At 38.1% G+C, this 12,270-nt stretch overlaps 1 protein-coding gene across 1 annotated transcript in view; it reads right to left on the bottom strand.

The window, feature by feature from the left end:
* LOC141580586 (uncharacterized) overlaps positions 1-12,270 on the bottom strand; it is an 862,829-nt gene that overhangs the window by 752,093 nt on the left and 98,466 nt on the right. The gene's annotated exons all lie outside the window — the stretch shown is intronic.

Genomic DNA, 12,270 nt, shown 5'->3' with positions numbered 1-12,270 from the left:
TTTTTAAGTTTGTGCCGCAAATCCAGAAGTAAGTATTCCATAAAACTCAACCCCACTTCTTTTCGTGTCATGCAGCCCTGATCTAGGCTGTAAGCTTTTTGAAAATACAGCTCCTTTTGCTTCATGGCATTCCTTAGAATACAATGCATATGATAATTTATTTACAAATGTTTTTCCTCAATGTATGCATGAAGAAAAAATAAATCTCATTGGCTCTTCAATGTGTAGTTCAAGGAGGAAGAAAATAGAGGCAGCCACAACTTACAAACAGACTGTGTTCAAGTTATTCACTTATGTGTCAGTTTGGGGAGATAGGAAAAAATTTTCCTATCGAAGGTCTGAAAGGTAGATCTTTAGATACAAAAATGCACACACACACACACACACACACACACACACACACACTAAAGTAAAATTTACCTAAGGTTCAGATAACTTACTCCACAAAAAATACTCTTGGCATTTTATTTCTGGACCTAAGACAGGACACTAAATGTAAAGAATCAAGCCTAGGCGACTGGATATGGGGAACAGCGGGAGAGGGGCAGAGTGCTGTGAGCCTCGAGACTAGAACAGCAGTCAAGGGTTTTCACTTCTCCTCCTTCCTTCCATCCTTGCTACTTAGGTCAGCTTCCTGCTCCAAATTATGCTCAAGCCAATCAATCACCAGAGGTAAGTGGTAAGCCAGAGAAGGGGGTGACAGGTGGGAAGAGAACTCCATAGAGAGAAAGAGAAGGAAAGAGGAAGAACACAGTGCTGCCCAGCAAAGGAAAGGGGAGTTCCTGTAGCCAGGCTTGGCTAGGGAGGCCTTTTGTATGTGAAATACATTCACCAAGTTAACAAGGCTGAAGTGAACCTTTCCAAACTGATCTGAATTCTACCATGTTAAGATATTTACTGTTGTGACTAAAAACAGACTGGAGTGAGTCAGGTCTCAGTTCCAAGACTACTACTTATCACCTATGAGACCTGGGCAAATAATTTAAGCACTCTGTGCTTGGTACAGAGTGATCACTAAATATTTACTTCATGCCAGGCACAGCTCCAGGCACTTTCATGTATTGTCTCATTTAATTCTCAACAAAATATGCTTCAGAAACTAAGACCCAGAGAAGCTAAGTGTGGACGCTTATGCAGCCAGATCCCACTTCTCTGCAAAATCTGCTGCCTTAGCAGCAGATAGAAACACAACTGAGGGAGAGCCTTTGGTTCCCGACCCTCCAGAATGCTTCAACTGCAAAGTACCCTGGTTGATGGACACCCTTTCCACAGTGACCCACTTCAATGACTCATCAGTGTAGGGGTAACTCCACTCAATTTGGAATAATTCTGAAGGGCCGTTCTAGCTCCAGAGCCCCACTCCTTGGCCACTCGCCTAGTCCTCTACCCAATCTCGCTTTGTCCCCTCCAATCTATACATCCTTTCTTATGCAGGCCTAGATTTTCATTGGGAAGACGGCTCAAATAAAGATTTGGCCTTCAAACTGCCATACAGAATTTTAAGTAAACAAGACAAAGCATCTGCCTTCTGCCTGCAGGAAGTAGATTTTTTTTTTTTTTCTTTGAGATGGGTCTCGCTCTGTAAGCCAGGCTGGAGTGCAGTGGTGCTATCTTGACTCACTGCAACCTCCACCTTCTGGGTTCAAGTGATTCTTCTGCCTCAGCCTCCTGAGTAACTGAGACTACAGGCACACACCACTACATCCAGCTAATTTTTTGTATTTTTAGTAGAGACAGGGTTTCACCACGTTGGCCAGGATGATCTCAATCTCTTGACTCTGTGATCTGCCCACCTCAGCCTTCCAAAGTGCCAAGGCTGTGAACCACCACACCCAGCCAAGGAGTAGATCTTATGTTAATAGAATCTCTCCTAATTCCATCTCTCTCTCCTTCTTCAAAGTATTGTCAGTGGCATGTCAAGTCAGTGGTGGAGCAATAGGTTGAGATTTCCTGAGGCCCAGAACTGAAAATTAGAAGAAAAACTAAAGAAGTCTATAGAGCAAGCTCCCTTTTTGGCTCTCCCAGCTGAAAACTATGCCTTTTTTTTTTTTTTTTTTTAATTTAGTGAGAGGTTGTCCACCCAACCTCTTCTTTTAAAAACAAGCTACTTGTCTGAAAGATTATTTTCTACAATGCACAGGCTAAAACATTTTCCAAATTAGTATTTTCTTTCACTCCATTGGTATTCTCATTTTAAATAGTGAGGCCAGTTTCCACAATACAGAAGACCAAAATTGCCTAATGTTGATTTAAACAACTGTGCATTCCCAATATAATACCTTGGTTGGCCTCTGTTTCTGCGGGAAGACTATATTTACCTCATTTACTATAACAGTATTTCATTTACAAACATGCCACACTGCCTAAATTTAACCTAATTAGCAATCTAGAGCCCCTGGGTCTCAGAGCATTTTCCCACCTTCTAGCTTTCCAGTGGCACTGCTCTAGTTGTCAATGTAAAGCTGTATCCAACAGCCATGAAAGTATAAATGGAAACAGAAAACACAGTCACATCCCCTCCATTTTCTGGCATGTGACTTTTTTTAAAAAAGGTTTTAAAAAACCTTTAAAACGCATTAAAGAGTATACAGTTCCAAGTTCTATGGCTACCAGGATCCCCTGAATAATCCAACATGTCATTTTTCATGCCATTTCCTGGGGTTCTGGTAATCAGGATGAGGCACTACCACAAACCTCATCCTAGGTCTGCTGCTGCTTTGTGGAGTAATGGTGTTCAGTCATCATACATTGCATGTTCACCTTGCCTCTGATCTGGCCATGCCAGTGATGTAGTTTCAATGCAGCAAACATTGCACTGGAGTAAAGAAGAAAAAGTAGCAAAGGTGAGGGAGAAGGATTAGCAGCTCAAAAGCTTTGAAAATCTTGATTTCATTGAAATGAAAACATGACTTATCTACCTTCTTTAGACATTGCTGATCACATTAATTCCAGATGAAAAGTAAGTCAGTAGGTATCCTTTTTTTTTTTTTTTTTTTTTTTTTTCATGCTGGTGAGGTTTTTCTACAGGGAATCTGTAAAGGAAAACTCTCTTCTTGTGCTCCTAGGCAAAGCATTGAAGTACAATCCCACTGAAATCAAAGTGACAGCTAGAAGGTACTTCTAATCACCAGCTCTCTGAGTTCTTTCAAGACTTGAATACAACTGTCAATTACCAAGTTCTCTTTGCAGACCAGGCAAGTAACAGTGAATTCAAGGTTTAAATCAAACTTGCCAAAAAGACAGAGCTACCTTTTCACCTCTGATAGCATTATCCAGTGGTAGACCCAAGAACCAATGGTAAACTAAGACATTAGGAAAACATCATTAAAGCAGCTATAAAAAAAATTATTAAAATGTATTTAATGCAAGATCACATGGCCACAGTTGCTATATTTTCCAAACCACAAATGAACACATGTTCAATACATAGTCTAATCATAACTCTCTAATGAATGACTGTTGAATACTAGGCACCACTCTCAACACTGAAGATGAAGTAGTAAACAAAACAAGCAAAGTTTCCACCTTATGGATGTTACATTGTAATAACAAACAGATATACAACATAATATTTCATAATTATAAGTGTTATGAGAAAAATTATTATCATGGTCCCATCTCTTTCATGCCCTTTACATTTAAATTACATCTTAATCATTGGAAAACAGTGAAAAGGGCTAAGAATTTAATGAAGAAATGCTAAGAATTAACAAATTCCACCATTCCTCTGGGAGGAGGGATTGGGGAAAGCTGAAGGGGCTCATTCTCTATGTAGTCATCTCATATCACTGATTGAATGAGGGAGCTGCCTGCACACCCAGTCCAGGATCCTTCAATGCCAAATTACATCAAAATCATTCTAGACTGCAGAGAATCTATTCCACTTTTAATGTCTTAACATGACTTATTAGTCTGTTCTCACACTGCTGACAAAGACATACTTGAGACTAGGCAATTTAAAAAGAATGAGGTTTAATTGGACTTATAGCTCCATGTGACTGGGGAAGCCTCACAATCATGGCGGAAGGCAAGGAGGAGCAAGTTCCATCTTACATGGATGACAGCAGGCAAAGAGAAAATGAGGACACAAAACTGGAAATCCACGATAAAACCATCAGATCTCGTGAGACTTATTCCTCACCACAAGAACAGTATGGAAAAAACAGCCCCCATGATTCAATTATCTCCCACTGGGTCTCTCCCACAACATGAGGGACTTATGGGAGTACAATTCAAGATGCGATTTGGGTGTGGACACAGAGCCAAACCATATCATTCTGCCCCTGACCCATGCCAAATCTCATGTCCTCACATTTCAAAACCAATCATGCCTTCCCAACAGTGTCCAAAAGTCTTAACTCATTTCAGCATTAACTCAAAAGCCTCATCTGAGACAAGGCAAGTCCCTTCCACCTATGAGCCTATAAAATCAAAAACAAACTAGTTATTTACTATACAATGGGAGTATGGACATTGGGTGAATACAATTCCAAATGGAAGAAATTGGCCAAAACAAAAGGACTACAGGGCCCATGCAAGTCCAAATTCAGTGGGGCAGTCAAATCTTAAAACTCCAAATTAATCTTCTTTGACTCCATGTCTGACATCCAGGTCACACTGATGCAAGAGGATTCCCATGGTATTGGTAGCTCCACTCCTGTGGCTTTGCAGGGTACAGCCTCCCTCCCAGCTGCTTTCATGGGCTGGCATTCAGTGTCTGTGGCTTTTCCAGGTTCAAGGTGCAAGCTGTCAGTGGATCTACCATTCTGGGGTCTGGAAGACAGTGGCCCTCTTCCCACAGCTCCACTAGGCAGTACCCTAGTAGGGACTTTGTGTGCCAAATCTCTGGTAAAACATTTGAAAATCCCTGATAAAACCATCTGATCTCATGACACTTATTCACTACCAGAAGAACAGTATGGGAAAAACAGCCCCCATGATTCAATTATCTTCTGCTGGGTCCTTCCTACAACACATGGGAATTATGGAAGTACAATTCAAGGTGAGATTTGGGTGGGGATACAGAGCCAAACCATATCATTCTGCCCCTGGCCCTTCTGTACTGCCCTAGCAGAGGTTTGAGAGCCCCACCCCTGCAGCAAACTTCTGTCTGGGTATCCAGGCATTTCCATACATCTTCTGAAATCTAGGTGGAGATTTACAAACCTCAATATTGACTTCTGTGTACTCACAGGCTCAACACCATGTGAAAGCTACCAAGGCTTGTGTCTTGCACCATCTGAAGCCATGCACACAGCTTGGGGACCCTGGGCCTGACCCATGAAACCACTTTTTTCTCCTTGGCCTCCAGACCTGTGATGGGAGGGGCTGCTGTGAAGACCTCTGACAGGCCCTGGAGACACTTTCCCCATTGTCCTTGGGATTAACATTTAGTTCCTCATTACTTGTGTAAACTTCTGCAGCAGGCTTGGCTTCAATTTCTCCTCAGAAGATGGAATTTTCTTTCTATTGCATTGTCAGGCTGCAAATTTTTCACACTTTTATACTCCATTACCCTTTTAAAACTTTTTTTTTTTTTTTTTTTTTTTTTTTTTTGAGAAGGAGTCTTGCTCTGTCACCAGGCTACAGTGTAGTGGTGAGACCTCAGTTCACTGCAACCTCCAACTCCCGGGTTCAAGCAATTCTCTGCCTCAGCCTCCTGAGTAGCTGGGATTGCAGGCACCCACCACCATGACCAGTTAATTTTTTTTGTATTTTTAGGAGAGACAGGATTTCACCATCTTGGCCAGGCTGGTCTTGAATTCCTGACCTCATGATCCACCCACCTCAGCCTCCCAAAGTACTGGGATTACAGATGTAAGCCACCACACCTGGCCCCTTTTAAAACTTTTAACAGCACACAAGTCACCTTTTTAATGATTTGCTGCTTAGAAATTTCTTCCACCAGATACCCTAAATCATCTCTCTCAAGTTCAAAGTTCCACATATCCCAAGGGCAGGGGCAAAATGCCACCGGTCTCTTTGCTAAAATATAACAAGGGTCACCTGTACTCCAGTTCCCAAGAAGTTCCTTATCAACATTCGAAACCACCTCAGTCTGGACCTTCCTGTCCATATCACTATCAGCATTTTGGGCAAAGCCACTCAGTAAGTCTCTAGGAAGTTCCAAACTTTCCCACATTTTCTTGTCTTCTTCAGAGCCCTCTAAACTATTCCAACCTCTTCCTGTTACCCAGTTCCAAAGTCACTTCCATGATTTTGGATGTCTTTACAGCAACACACGACTCTCAGTACCAACTTACTGTATTAGTCCACTTTCAAACTGTTGATAAAGATGTACCCTAGACTGGGCAATTTAAAAAATGAAGAGGTTTAATTGGACTTATAGTTCCATGGGACTGGGGAAGCCTCACAATCCTGGTGGAAGGCAAAGAGGAACAAGTCCCATCTTATACGGATGGCAGCAGGCAAAGAGAGTGAGAAAGACACAAAAGCAGAAACCCCTGATGAAACCATCAGCTCTGATGAGACTTATTTACTACCATGAGAACAGTATGGGGAAAACTGCCTCCATGATTCAGTTATCTCCCACTGTGTTCTTCCCATAACTCTTGGGAATTACGGCAGTACAATTCAAGATGAGATCTGGGTTGGGACACAGAGCCAAACCATATCACCTGGCATTACAAAGAGCTTGGAACCCATTAGACAAAAACAAAATAAAAAGGCCTTAGTGAAATTATTTGGGCCTATCAAATGAATTAGAGACCAGAGAGAATGTGAAGATTATTAAGGAGAAAGGGAGCTCAGTCTCTTCCTCCCCAGACTTTCAAAGCCAACAGCTGTTTTTGTTATTTAAAAAAAAATGAGAAAAGAGTCAAATGACTTAACAGGCTCTTAAAATGAGATCTTACTAGATAAAACATCATTGCTAAATATGGTCTTCAGGCAGCTAGAAGAAGGCAATAAGCAGGTATTCATACATTTGCTGCCTTAACATGTGGTACTACTTGTCTGAATTATCTTTTCAATGTTTTCTTTTCTCCTTTCCTCTTGGCTGCTGTGGCTTGTACTCGAAGTAGAAGTAGGGTTAGCAGTGTGGGATACTGTCTCATTTAAATAATTTAGATACTGTGGATAATGAACACAAAAAATAAATTTTTTCTCTCTGCATATCCATTCTCCAAGGATCTTTTTCCATTCTTATGGTTTTATCCATCATCCCTGTCTAGTTCCAGATATCGACTTCCAAGTACATTTGAAGATGCCATACTAGTACATGAAACTCAACAGAGCCAGCACTGGGTTCATGATCCTGACCAAGCCCTGCATTCTGCTCTCTTCATGTATCCCCTATCTCCATGAAGGGCATCATTATCATGTCTAAAACCACCCACCACCCAAGAAAAACTACAACACACAAACATTTACTGACCTACTACTTGGAAACCACACAAAAAATGCTGCTGAAAGAAATTTTAAAAGACAAAAGTAAATGGAAAGACATCTAACGCTCATAAATCAGAAGACTTAATATTGTTAAAATGTCCATACTATCCATATTGGTAATAAATCTACACATTCACTACAATCCATGTCAAGGATGGTAGTCATAAAAAGCCGAGAAAAGGGACAAATGGAAAGCCACATTATTAGAAAATAACTTTGAAAAAACTTAAAAGTCTTGGAGACTTGATTGGATTACAGGAAATGAACAGAAGTGAATAATGGCCACTGGACTTGATATGCAAGGCTTTCTAGTCCTTCTTTCTAAATATCTGAGTTTGGGAAGGGTTAAAGTGTGGGAAGGGAGTTACAGAGCATATCTCTACATCTACCTCCACACATCTATCCCTACTTGAATTCAACCTCTTTAGCCATGCTATTTTTCTCTCTCATTTAAAATGACTTTGATTTCTGTTATCTTTCCAGCCTTCACCAACTCAGACCAACTGAAAACATAAAAATCAACTCTCCGTTGATTATATGATTTATAAATAGAATGAAAATTTTGATTCTCAGAATTGATGTGTTAGCACATACTTCCCTTCTCCCTGCTCCTTAAACTGAAACCAATCCACATCAGTAACAAACCAATGAATTGTTCAATATTCAAGACTGCACCTTCTTCACAAAATAGGAAGAATGCTGTAAAATAGAATATGGTCTTACAAGAAAATATACACCTCCGAATAATATGAAACATACACAGAAAACAAACTCTTCTTATCCCAGGGGAAAAAGACATATGAGACTGCATTGTACTTTCAATAGACAAACTAGCAAGACTTGTGCAACTGATTTTGCATAAATAACAAAGAGCTCTGCAAGAATTTCCTTTAGTGCATTGAGTAATACACCCCCAAAGCAACCCTAACCAGGAAGAAAAAGTAGGAGGTTATAAATAGGGGGAAGTTGAGTCTCTGATTTCATGTAGTTTATTTCTTGTAAGTGACCTCTGCCACTTCAGCTTTATGTGTGGGCACTCATCCTTTACAAGCAAATACAATTGTGAGGGATTTTCCTGTGTGTATAGTAAGATAATGAATTCTTCCTGTTGCAAAGTGACCTCAAGAGCCCAAAACCTCATTTCATTTCAATTTGTGCCAATGAAACCCTTGACAAATTGCTCTTTTCAGAATCATGTATAACTTTGGGCTGTGGGCCTAAGCGTTGTTGCACTTCTGACAAGGACAAATCGGGCTGTTGCATTTGGTCCCTATCGTTTGCAGTGCTAGTGATTACAAGAGTGGCTAAGTAGGATTAGCATTGAGTATTTCTCTGCAATTCATTCATTCTGAGGACAATTACTGAAAAATCATAAAGTACTGAAGGGATAAAATCAGGAAGTGGAGAATAAATATTACATTTAAATATATAAGCACACAAAGATGCATACTAAGAAAAAATATTGTTTCAAGAGTAATCTTGGAATATTAACTATTCCTTATTCTCCCATAAAGATAACTTCATATTTCTAATCAGAATTTTTGTTCTATGAGAGGTCTAAAAAGAACAATTTTCTACTTGTGCTCTTGGCAAATGCTGAAGCTCTCCTGCTGGAATTCTGTCATCTCTTTTCTGAACTCAGATGATAAGCCAAGTTTGCACATTGTTGATCTAAAGCCCAAGTTTTTAACCTGAGCATAATGAAATCACATTAGGAGACATGCCTGTCCAAACACCACAGTAACAGTGCCAGTGCTGCTTGGAATAGCTGCCATTTGCTCATTTCTTCTCAGGCTCAAATTATGTGAGCTTCACCTGTTCCCATCTCAAATTATCCTATAATTGCCTTTTATATTATAGGGTTATATCAGCCATATCAACGGTACCAACTGGTACCCAGACATCAGGAAGATGGAATTGGCTATCCCTCTTTGCTCACCTCATATGCTCTGAACAATTCTTACAGAATTGTCCAAGGAAAAAAAACTTTGCCTTAAACCTAGAAATTTACTAAAAGTGTCCTCTAATACATTCTTTAATATGAAGTATTCCTCAAAGTCACAAAACTTTGCTGCCAAGTTATTTGTTTTCTAAAAATGCTTGCATAATAAATAAATAACATAAAATATACCTGCATAATTTGCTACTCATTTTCCGGGATGAATATCAAAATTACATAATGGTCATCACACATTATATTGGAGATTTTTGTCTAGTTGTTTGAAAATTAAAAGCTACTTTCAAACTTCCCAGAATTGACTTGGAAAAATATCATGCATCCTTTTTGCTGTTTGTGAATTCCTGCTATGTTAGTTTCTAAATCAAATACTACTGCTGCCTACTCTGTTTTCTTAATAAAAGATTGAAAATCAGCTTGTGAAAACCTTTTAATATAGACAAAAATGCTTTAAAATTTTGTAGAAAGTAATTTCTCTAATTGTATGTTTATTATATATACTCCTTTTAACTGTCTTCAGAGAGCCATTAAATCACAAGATAACAAGAGCAATGGGCATGAGGTCAGCAATTCTCCACCCTGACACCTTCAAGTTCTCTAAACTGGTAAAGAAATTTAGCTTCTCTAAACTTGAATCTCCTCATCCTTAAAAGCAAGAATAACTGGACTTAATTTCCAACTGTATAGTAGAATGGATATGTAAACAACCACCTAGCCACCTGATGATAACCAAAAATACTGCATAATATATTAAAAGAATCTTTTAAAATTCATCACTGAACTGGCAAAAAAATAAGGACTCATAAGAAGAGAAAAAAATAAGTGAAAGCTGGAATTCAGGGAAGTAAAGAGAGCTCTGAGGGAGGTTTTTATCCAGAGGAAGTCTAATTAGCACAGAGAGTTTGAGCTTCAGTTGATAGCAAAGATATAAAATAGGTTCATTTAATGCAGGCATCCCCAAACTTTTTACACAGGGGGCCAGTTCACTGTCCCTCAGACCGTTGGAGGGCCACCACATACTGTACTCCTCTCACTGACCACCAATGAAAGAGGTGCCCCTTCCTGAAGTGCGGCGGGGGAGCCGGATAAATGGCCTCAGGGGGCCGCATGTGGCCCGCGGGCCATAGTTTGGGGATGCCTGATTTAATGTTTAAAGATGTAACAGAGGACATTTAAAATGTGAGAGAAAGTGACTATAAAATAAATGAAGAAAATCTGAGGAAAACAAAACTAAGAAATAAAAAATAATAAAAACTGACACAGCTGAAACAAAGATGTGTAAGCTAGAAGAGAGATATGAAGAGATTATTCAAATTTTCATAGGTATTGCATTGAATCTATGGATTGCTTTGTGTAGTATAAACATTTTAGCAATTAAATGAATTTGCAAGAATTAATATTGTTCATATGTCCCAAAATGATCTACAGATTAACTTCCAATTCATGAACGTGGGATATCTTTCCATTTATTTGTGTCTTCTTCGATAGCAGAAATAGACAAAATAATTTTAAAAATGCAATCAAATGTTTAAAAGTACAAAGAATAGATTGGAAAAGTCTAGCATAATCTATTAAGGTATCAGCCAGAAAAGAGAGGAAAAATAAGGGAGATGAAATATACAGAGAGAATGGTTGAGAATCTCCCAAATTTGAAGCAAGACAATAAATCTAAAGTTCAGGAAGTATATTGCATCACTAGAAGGATATGAATTTTTTTCTCCACATCTAGATACATCATAGGGAAACTTGGGAACTGCAAAGAGAAAGAATCCATCAAATTGAGCAAGAGAGAAAATATAGATTACTTACAAGGGAGCTACTATTAAACTGAGAGCAAATTTTTCAGTACCAACAGTAGAAGACAGAAGACAATGAAGCAATATTTTTAAAATTCTAGGAGAATAGAACCAAAACTAAAATTATGTGCCTTATTTAAAACTCCTTGGAAATAATCACAGGTGAAATACAGATATTTTAGACAAATATAACTGAGTTTGCCTATACATATCCTTTCTAAAGGAATTTCTAAAGGATGTATTAAGGCAGAAAGAAAAAACGATGCCAATAGGAAGGTCTGAAATGTAAAATGAAATAGTGCAAAAAGAACATGGCATATATGTGGGCAAATCTAAATAATTGTATAAAACAATAGTATTGTCTAAATTAAAAGTTTAAAACAAGAAGAAACTAAAATGCAATCCAACAATGGAATATAAGTCAGATGGGAGATAAGCAAAATTAATGTATCCTTGAATTCATGTATTTTAATAGAGAAGAGTAGACATTCATCTTACACAATGCTAAGCATAAATATTTAGGTTAACTTCTACAAGAATAAAATGTATAATATTCAAGCTAGAATACGAAGAAGAAAAGTGAAAAAGAAAAAAGAGATTCACCCCAAAAGAAGACAAGAAAGGAATAAAAAAGAAATAAAGAGCACAAAAGAATAACTTTTCTAGGATAACTAGAAAGCACAAACAAATTAGTTCAAATGAAACCAGGACATCTATTATCACAAACCTCACACAGAGCATATTCTCAGAACATGATGCCATTATGTTAGAAATTAATAAATGAGTGATAAATACAATAAATGCATAGGTTTGACATTTTTAAAGTGTACTTTTAAATAACACATAAGATAAAAATAAACCATAAAAGTTTAAATTTCTACACATCAAAATATTACATATCAAAATATTATACAATGTGTTATGATATAGCTATATGTTACTTAAAAAGAATTATATAGATTTAAGTACTTTTATTAGAAAAAAAGAAAATCTCAAAATTAATTAAGCATTTTACTTGCAAATTTGGTTAAAAAGTCTCCAACTACACTCCAAAATATAAATAGAACTTAAATCAGAAATTAAAATAGAAAACATAAAACCAATTTA

The sequence above is a fragment of the Saimiri boliviensis genome, chromosome 1 (genome assembly GCF_048565385.1).
Source record: "Saimiri boliviensis isolate mSaiBol1 chromosome 1, mSaiBol1.pri, whole genome shotgun sequence".
Classification (NCBI taxonomy): Eukaryota; Metazoa; Chordata; class Mammalia; order Primates; family Cebidae; genus Saimiri; species Saimiri boliviensis.
The sequence above is the reverse complement of the archived record's forward strand: the minus strand, read 5'-3'. Positions and strand labels throughout refer to the sequence as shown.